Consider the following 11,045-nt stretch of genomic DNA (forward strand, 5'->3'; position numbering starts at 1 on the left):
ACCATTTCTTATATTTTAAGAATTAATAATTAAATATATTAAATTAGATATCTAATTTTAAAATAATTTTTTCCTTTTTTTAAAAAAATTTCCAAGTATTATATATATTGCACGTAATCGTAATGGAGAAAGGAAGGTTCTGAATAACTCTAATTGCAAATGAAAAAAAAACAATGATTTAAGCATAAAAAATAGGAAAGCATAAAAAGGAAAATACAAAAGAAATTATTGTTTACTTGTGTATTAGAGATTAAAATACAAGGGATATATAAGAAAAAAACTAAGACCTAACTGAAAAAAAAAGTTAGGTCAAACAAACAAAACCCAATAACTTAAAAAATAAATATATTAACACCAAACTAAAGATAATGAATCATAAATAACTTTTATTTGAATTGGGTGTCTTGGATGTCATGATTAACGCCTTCAACAAAAATACAATATTAAAAACTAGTATTACAAGTAAAACACTTTCTTATTATCTTCTTCCATGACCTTATATTATTTTTGTTGCTATGAAACAAAAGTGAGTGTTTTTTAGTGGAATTTACTAACTTAAAGATGCCCTTTTATGTTTCTTTTCACTGTTTACAATGGGCAGTGTCCAATACACCGAGACCTTTTTGAGCAAAATCATTTGAGAAAGATTTAGAAGAGGGTTTAATGTTTATGGTATATGAAATTTTTTAACCCTTTTCTTGGTGAATTTTTCTTAGCTAATCGTTGAAGGAGAAGTAAATGAGATGTTATTTCAAGTTGATTGATGATTTGATTATTCATGATCAAAGTAAAGAATCACAACAAGATGAAGGCAGTTTAAGTTTTACGTTGCTTCATAGTGGTGTCATTGTTCTAGTTCAAAAGTTTGAATGACTTCAAATTATAACATTAGTCTTTATTTATATTGAAATATATATATCCTAATTAGTTGTTTGCTATAATCTAAATTTTAACTAATACTATTTAATATTTAAAATCTTCCTAAAAAATTTGAAGTATATGATAACCTTTATCCTTAAGATTTTGGATAACTTTAGGAAATATAATTAATAGACTAACTACCAGTATAATATTATTAAAATTATTATCATTATTAATATTGTTAATCATAATAATAATAATAATTATTATTATTATTATTGTGTTTTATTGTTGGAAGGCTTATATATTTATTTTCTTATATTGAATTTTTTTTATCTTAATTAATGTTTTGTACATTTATAGGACATATAATATAGTATAGTTGATAGCATTTTATGAGTGTTACATATCTAAAACATTAGATAATATCAAACTAATTAATATATTCTATTTTTGTTGAAAAATAATATTTCTTTACGGATAAAAATGCGATAAAAAAGATATTCTTTAGAAAATTGATTCAGTATATAATGTTTTAAGATTTTATGATTCACATCGTGATAATAAATTTTCAATTATATAATAAAACAGAAATAAGCAAAAAAAAAAAAACATTAAGATAAACCAGATTTATACTATCTATTATTAAAAATCAACATTATCATAAACTGTTGCTACGTGTATCATAATTATCTCCAATATATATATATATATGTTTTTCTACCTTTAATCTAATATTACTTGAAACAACAGTCCTTTATTTAAGTAATAATTGCTGTCATTCAAAGCTTAAAGAGTTCTGTTCGCCCCGTTAAAAAGGAAAAGAATTTTGAGTTGAGAGGAAGCAAGAAGAAAAAATGCGTGAGCTTCCTCAGGAGTATATTATGGATGGCGAGTCGCAGAAACAACTCGCTCAGGTAATTGAAAAAACGACAGAGACAACGTTGCAGAAACAACACGCTAATGTACTTCATGAAACGACAGAGACAACAACAGAGACGACCACAACCACAACCAGAACAAAAACATTGACTACGAAAACTTACGTTCAAGACGAGCCAAGCACTTCGACTCAACTTACCGATGATCCTTCCGAGTCGCCGGCCAGAGATTATATGGAGGCGAAGCCACTTCAAACTCAAATGTGTATGCAGCTGATTAGTAATCGGAATCAATGCAAAAAAGGAAAAGGCACAAGTTGGAGTGAATATGAACATAGGTATAAATTTTTTTAATAGTTTTTTTTGCTGTTTAAATTGTTTTATTATGTGTTTTATTTGTTTTGATTATTTATCTATTTTAATTAAATTTAAAAGTTTAAGTTTTTTTAATAAAATTATTTGTCTATGTATCGTTTTTATTAACATGTGAATTTTGGTCTAGTCTCTCATATTTTATTTTGTACTTTTTTTTATGTAATGACATATGATTGTTGTTACTTGAGATTCAGTCTGCCTAATTGAGATGTAAGTTGTACAGTGATGCTTAACTTGATTTTATAAAAAAAGTATAGTTTATAAACTTAGTTACTAAGATGTTAGGTATACTTAGATTCTATATTTGATAACTATGGTACAAATTTAGAAATCTTTTATTAATATATTCTAAATTGATATCTAATTAGCTAACAAAATTTTAGTTACTAAATTAAAGTGGGTGAAACTTTACTTATCGTATGAATAAAAAAATTATACGGTACAAATTTAGATTCTAAATTTATACCAATTAGCTAACAAAGCAAATCATTAGATACAAACAATTGTATTGATAAAAAAAATAATAAGTCTCTTTACTAAACCCGTTAGGCATGGCAAAGCGGGACGGGCCGTGTGGGTCGGTCCGCAGCCCGCTGGTAAAAAAATGCGGAGCGGGCTGACTTTTTCAACCCGCTAACCCGCTAAAGTCCGCGGTCTGCGCAGGCCAGCGACGGGGTGGGGTGGGCTGGCTCGCTAACCACAAGAAAAAAAAAATTTTATAAGGCGAAAAAAGAACGCGGGTTGGCCCGCAAACCCGCGGACCAGCTCTTATGCGGAGCGGGTCGAGAATTGCCCGCGAATCCGCTCTTATGCAAGGCGGGTCGGGAATTCTAGCCCATAATAATTTTGCAGGGCAGGACAACCCGACCCACATTTTTGCGGGTCAAACGCGGGGTGAGCCAATACAGAGTGCCACCCTATCATCTGTATAATCTCACATAAATGTTAATTTATTATTAATGGTTATTTTCTAGTTGACATATAGTAAATGTGAGTGTGGATTGTGTTTTGGTGTTGAAAGAAATGTTTTTTTTTTGAGTGTGGATCATCTATTTGTATGGTCAAAGTGAATTTCACTTATTAGAATTTTTTTTTCTTGTTACAGATTATTTTTGGATGGACTTCAGATATATGGTAAGGGAAATTGGAAAAACATTTCAAAATATGTTAAATCAAGAACTCCAACTCAAGTTGCTAGTCATGCACAAAAATATTTTATTCGTCAAAATGCTTGTGCAGAAAAAAAGAAAAGGAAGAGTATTCTTGATATAACTTTAGATAAGAGAAGGAATTCTACATAGTGCAAATACCAAACCAATAATATTTTATAGTTATAATTTTTTTATTTATAGTTAATTAATTTTGTATCTGTATATATATCTTCTAATTCAACTATCATTGAATTTTACTATGATATTTTTTATCTACAAATAATATTATTTATTAAAATAATAACGGTTTAGATGTATAATGGGTTAGGATTATTATAAATTATATTAAAGGAAAAAATATTTATTTTTAAATACTAAACCTTTTATATAGCTTTTTCCAATAATGAAGACTTGATAAGGGAGATCTTGATGTTATGAGAAAACCTCGATCAGGAAGATATTTATGAAAACCATTTAAGGTAAATTTTTAATATGAAATATCTTGATATGTTCTTAAGAACTTTTATTCGGATAAACCTGAAAACGCAAATAATTTGCAAGCAATTAAAATAAATAATAATAAAGTTTAAAAATATAAGATAATAATAAATACTATTAACTTAAAAACTAAAATTATTTTTTAAAACATTAATAAGGAAGCATTATTTTCCTTTTATTAAAAAAGTTCAAACGTTACATATTTTTAGATTTTCTAATTTATTTTCGTTTTATAAAATAAAATATAAAAAGAAAAAAAACTCAACTAATTTTATTTTTAACTAAAAATTAAGAAAAAAATAATGCAACAGAATATCAAATAAAGTCAATAAAATTAAAACCAAAATACAATTATCTGTCTTCGTATATTATTCTATTATTCATTCTAATACATAATATTTATTTATTATTTAAAAAACAAAGAAAAAATATCAATGGTTCCACCTATACCTATTATTACACTTTTATTTCTTTCTCTAATATTTTTTTTATTTTTTTTTCTATTTATCATTTTTTATTTATTTTCTTATCTAACATAATTTTAAAAGTACAAAATAAAAATAAATTAAAAAAGTTTGATAATTTAAATTTTGAATGCATTAAAAAATAAATATTTTTAATATTTAAAATAGTTAGAAATATAATTAATGAATAAAGAAATAATTTTTATAAAATAAAAAAAATTAAAAATGTTAGTTGAAATTTTTTTAAGAATGAAGAAAATAAAAAATTAAATCATAATTGAAATGGGTGTAAACTTCACGTACAAAGTGAAAACTTCACCGTACAAAGTGGGTGAAATTTCACTTTATCAGACGATTTTATAAGATTAAATTAAACTTGAAGTTTACTTCTTAAATTAATAAAAAAATTACATTATTGTATTTTTTAAATTAAGAAACACTATCAGAAAATCATTAGATACAAACCAATTGTAAAGATAAAAAATAATAAATTACTCTAGATTTTATATCTGGTAACTAATAAGATACAAATTTAAAAATTATTTATTAATAATAGAAATTTTATTGGATTATCTATCCTCCGCGACCACCTAATATATAATCTCAGATACGAGTTGACAACCTCAGCATGAGAGATTGTTGGAAAAGAAATCCATAAAAACAAGTAAGTGCAGACTTCATATTATAAACTGATTTTCTAAGGTTGATTTATACTTAAAATACACTTATAAATATCTTTATTTTAATCAGAACACAAGTTGGTGTGAATATGAACATAGGTATAATTTTTTTTAATAGTTTTATGCTGTTTAAATTATTTTATTATGTGTTTTTTTGTTTTGATTATTTATCTATTTTTATTAAATTTAAAAGTTTAAGTTTTTTTATAAAACTAGTAACTCCAATTTTAATTAATAAAAAATTTTATTAGAAAAAAAAAAGTTATTAGTATATAAAGTAGTTTATAAACTTATTTATCAAGATGTTAGTTACCAATTACTTTAAATTCTACGTTTGATAACTAGTACTGCGTACAAAGTGGGTGTAACCGTACAAAGTGGACATAACAAATAATAAGTCCCTTTACTAAATCTAAATTGACAAAAAAGAAGTTATTGGTATATAGTTAGTTACAAGAGTTTAGCTACCAATTAAGTTTATTTTTATTTTAAGGATGAAGAAAATAAAAATTTCGACGTACAACAACATAAAAGTTGAATCTATAAACCAATATTAATATTTATTTTTATTATTATTTATGCTGTAATCATGTTAATTTTAAGTAAAAAAATGCAGGACATAATTATAAAAAAAAATAGTATTAATTTATAGTGGACATAAATAATATTGGAGTGTCTACCCTAAATGCAAAATCCTGAAGAAAAAAAACTAATGTAAATGAGAAGAAAAAATGAAAAATAAATAAATATAGAAAATAAAAACAACAACAATAAAAATAAAAACAAAAAACAAAAATAAATAAAGAATGATAGAAAAAAAAATAACTAAAAAACATAAAAGACATCAAAATAAAGACAAAACAAAATAAGATAGAGATAAAAAAAATATAAACAAATCAAAACAAGATGAAAATAAGAGATACAAGAGGATACTAAATAAGTGTTATAGTATTTAATAATATGATTTTTTTTTCTGTCTTTATTCGACTTGACTTAGCCTCCGAGGTTTTCTATCTTTTATCTTATTTTGTTTTGTCTTTATTTTATATATTTTATGTTTTTAATTATTTTTTTTCTGTCAATTTTTTTTGTTTCTGTTTTTATTTTTATTGTTTTTGTCTTTATTTTTTATATTTATTTATTTTTAAATTTTTTTTCTTTTCATTTTTAAGCATTAAGGGTAGCATTTGCATTAGTTTTTTTGGTTAGGATTTTGCATTTAGGGTAGACACTTCAATATTATTTGTGTGTCTACTACTAATTAATACTAATTGACTTTGGTTTTTCTATAATTATATCATATTTTTTACTTGAAATTAACATGATTACATCATCAATACTAATAAAAATAAATACTAATTTATGTTTATAGATTCAACTTTTATATTGTTGTAGGAATTAATTTTTTATTTTCTTTATTTTTAAAAAAAAAACCTAAATATTGTTAATTTTTATTTTGTAAAAACTCATTTCTTTATTTATTAATAACTATTTTAAACATTAAACATATTTATTTTTTTAATATATTCAAAATTAAATTTTTTATTTTTTTATTTTTTATTCTTGAAATGATGTAGAAAAATAAAAACAAAAAAGTGTTAGATAAAAAAAAAATATTAAATAAAAAATTAGAAGTGTAAATAAAATTATACCAGAAAATTGAGTCGCTACTCTTCACTCTTTTGCTTATACTCCCTCTTCAGTACAGTGCCACCAAACTCGCGACCTTTGAGTAATTCCCGAAACCACTGCTTCCAGGGTTTGCATATGGTGCTGCAAAGGCTCATGTTTTTTACTGTCATACTTTTCGTTTTCATACCTATTGAATATGTGTGAGTTTGGTTTGCATTTAAAATTCTGAGGTTTTACCAGTTTTTTTTTATGCACATTCGTTTTTTACTCCAGGTTTTGCTTGCACTCGGTGTCATTCTCTCTTGTTTTATGTTGAATGTCTTTTAATTTGAAAATTATTATTTTGAAATTTATATTGAAATACACAAATTATTGTACTTAAATATAACCGTTTAGAATCTGACATCTCATAATATAATTTTAAAATTATTCCATCTTTTTAAATAAGATTTTTTTTTAGTTATAATTTGGTGGAGCATTCTCTATATATTAACACTCTTTTAATTTTATTTATTTTTAGTTGTGAGTATTTGACTGTATTTAGGATTTCGTTGTATTTCTCCGCACAATTTGTACGGATTTTAATGCAAGCAGCGCATCAATTGGCCAATCTTGAAAGGAAGTGGGTCCATGTGCCACGTTTGCGTATCATTGGGGCCCACAATTTTTGTATGCAAATCATGATTAAGGATGTGTGCGTTTCTCTGCCTTTTTTTTTTGCCAATTTTAGGTGTGTTCGATACTCTTTTTTATACTACGTATTTTTAATTTTGGGTTTTTCTATTTTATTTTATTCTCACCATCATAGTCAAATTCTTTCTTCATACGTGATAATATCCCTGTTAATTCTAGAAATTCGATTCTAAATTTTTTAAAAAATTTAAATAATAAAAAATAAGGTATAATCTAACAAAGAAAACCTTACATTAAAATAATTTCATTTACATCCATAGAACACCAATTGATCACTAAAGAAAAATCTTCTTTTAGACCTCTTGCATTTTTAGGAGAACACTTTCCATATTAGAAAGATAGAATGGGAATGTATGTAAAGTCTACAGAGTGTTAGTTATGGTAGATCAATACACACTATCAGTTATGATATTGCAAGTTTTTTTCTCTTTAAACTCAACTTTCTACTCTTTATAGTATAAATATCTTCATTCATACTTCTAAGATCAAAGTCTAGTTAAAAAATGTTCCTACAATTGATCAAAGTCTAGTTAAAAAGTGTTCCTCGCTATTCAAGCAAAATATAAGGTGAAAATGCAGTCTTTATTATGTTTTCATAAAACTCTAATTTTATATGGAAAATAAAAATCCAAACTAAAAATAAAAAATAAGAGCAAAAGAAACTCCAAGGAAATGCAAACCTGAAATGACAAAACAGAAAGTTATCAAATACCAAACTCATCAAACAATTTCAAAGTAAATTTTCTATTTACAAGCAGACAAAGAGGAAGAACATCGACAAGCAACAAATGCGTAGAAGAAATGTCCTTTAATATTCATACAATTAAATGAAAAATTAGAGAACAAATTAAAAACATATTTATTTATTTCCAAGATTTTTCTTTTTTTATTTAATTTTCTTCTCGAAATTGTTTTTGCCATTACTCCTTGATTTTCATTTCTTCCTTATGCAACAAAACAAAAGGAGTTATGTTAGTAATTTTTTCAATGAAAAGTTAGAATCATGATTTAAAGGAGAAGAAGAGTTCAAATTTTTGTGGTCTCCCTCTAAGGATTATTTCTCACTCATGTTTGTAGGGGTGTTATGAGAATTTTTTCCTCTTCTCTTAAATTTCTTTTCTTTCTTTTTCTTATTTCTCATCTCTTTCTCTTATTTATTTCGCCTCTTTTTCTCTCTTTAACTTTTTCTCTTGTTTTGATTTCTCTAACATCTCTGTATCTTTCAATGCTTTGTTCTCCACATCTTTCAAGTATTTGCAATAAACCTTGAGTTTTTAACTAGTCATTGGACTTGGATTTCAATTAGGACACTAATGCATAACCTTCACATTTGAAGCATCTAGGAGTACTTGTTTTGATCCTTGAAATTTTAATTTTTGAAACAAGTGTATTAAAGTATTCTACCAAAGTCAAACTAATACCTACAATAAAAGTTAAAAAAGCAAGAACTAACACAAAATAAAAGAAACACTTAACACAAGTAATATAGAAAAATAAGACGGACCTCACCACTCACTAATTGTTTACACCCAAATCACTCGTGTATCACTCTTGAAAGGTAATGCAATCTTACTCAAGTTCCTCTTAAGTTCTTAAGAAGAACTCTCAATCAACCATCAATAATTTTATATTCAAAGTGAAAGATCTAACAAATCCAAACTCAACTCAAGAGGTCAAGAAAATGAAAACTCCAAGACAAAACCAAAGAAATTTAAAGACAAATTAAAAAGCACAAAATCAAGAAATAAGCATAACCAAATAGAGTAGAAATATGATAAAACTGAGAAGAACATAAAGACGCAAATAAAAGTTGAGAGCCAAAGTTTCCATATTCAGCATTTGATAGGAAAGAGATAAAATTGACAAACAAGATTCATGCAAATAAATATCAAAATAATATCAAGGAGTTGTGAACTAAGACATTCAAAGAGAAAGATTATTCGAAGTGCAAACATGTGGTAAAACACATTGAAGGCTTATATAAGAACATTACAAATTAAGCGTCTACCACACAAGAAGATGAACAATGCATAAATGAAAAGATCCAAGTCTAAAGATGATCAAGTCTCAACCAACAAAGTTCATATATATAGAGACATTATTTGGAGATCAAATACATGTCAAAGATGCATTATCAAAGCCAACATTTACATATTAAGCGTTTAACACGTGGAAGAACATGAACAATGCAAAACAAGAATTTAATTGAATCACAATTAATTAGAGCCTCAAGGCTAAATCAAATATAGTTAAAAAGACATTTTGAAATGTTCAAGAAGGCGCAAATTGTATTATAGCAAAAGTTTTCATTTCAAGCGTCTAGCACATTCAAGGAGAAGATCAACGTGGGAGATTTAAGCCAATATTAAAGTAAAGAGAATTAAAGTCTCAATGATCATACTTGAAGTATATAAAGAAAGAATTTGAAATCCCTCACACGCTCAAGACTCACAAAGATCAATCAGAGCAAGACTTACCATATTGAGCATCTAGCACATTGAAGAAGAAGAACAACGTGGAAGTTTGAGCTGATACTTAATGTTATGAAAATTAAAGTGCCAACGTTCATATTAGAGGAAGATAAAGAAAGTTTTTGAAAAGTCTTATACGCAGAATACAATAAGAGTGATTATTTACTTATAAAACGTTTAACGACTATATGAAGAATGTAGAAACCCTAAAATTGCAATTCACATTCAGAGGCCTATATAAAAGACCTTAAGGGTGAAGAATAGTACAACAAATGTACATAGAACGAAAAAAGAATGCCACCATCAAGTGATATTCAGTTGTGTGTTAGAATAACGCTTATACAATTTACATATGCTATTGTAGAGTGAATTGTGAGATTGGGTTGTGTGCTTAGCCATTGTAAATTCTTCACAGTGTGAAGTATACCTTGTGAAATTTCATTGTTCTATATGAAAGAGAGTGTTTCTCATTGTATTGAGAGATCTTGATTTCAGGGGGAAATTATGACATTATACTTGGAGATGTTAGAATACTTGGTGAACCTGCATAGGTTGAGAATACTGGGAGAACCTGTAGAGGTTGAGAATACTAGCTAAACTTGAAGAGGTGTAAGAATACTTGTGGACCTGAAGAAGTGCAAGACTACTTGTGTACTTGGAGAGATGAATAATACTTAGTGAAAAACTCTTGAGCGGTTTGCTTGAGAAGACTGGACGTAGCCCTTGTCGATGGATTAACCATTATAAATCTTTGTCTACTTTTTCCACTCTACTATTGTTTAGACGCTGCTTTTAATTGGTTAATAATTTGCGAATTGAGTTTAGGTTCCATTCAACCCCTTTTTTGGAGACAATTGAACATTCATATATGAAGAAGATGGAATATTGCAAGAATAAAAAGATCCAAGTCAAAATATGTTCAAAACTGAACAAAAAATTCATACAAATGAAGAAAGTATTTGAAGATAAAATACATGTTAAAGATGCACAAATTTCATCAAAGCCAATATTTCTATATTAAGAGTCTATCATATAGAAGATGATGATGAACCGAACTCGAAAGAGAATATCCAAGTGCATAATAGATTAAAGCTTCAATATTCAAGTAAAATGTAAATAAAGAAACATCTTAAAATATTTATAATGACAGAAGAACTTGCAGATTGCATCATAGCAGAAATTTCCTATTCAAACATCTAGCACATTGAAGACGAAGAACAATGTGACAGATCTAATGATACTAAACTACAAAAGATTAAAATTTCAACATTCATATTTGAAGAGTATAAGGAAATTATTTGAAATACCTTACACATTTAAGAGAGTAGAGAGTGAGAGT

Source organism: Phaseolus vulgaris, chromosome 3 (genome assembly GCF_000499845.2).
Source record: "Phaseolus vulgaris cultivar G19833 chromosome 3, P. vulgaris v2.0, whole genome shotgun sequence".
NCBI lineage: Eukaryota > Viridiplantae > Streptophyta > Magnoliopsida > Fabales > Fabaceae > Phaseolus > Phaseolus vulgaris.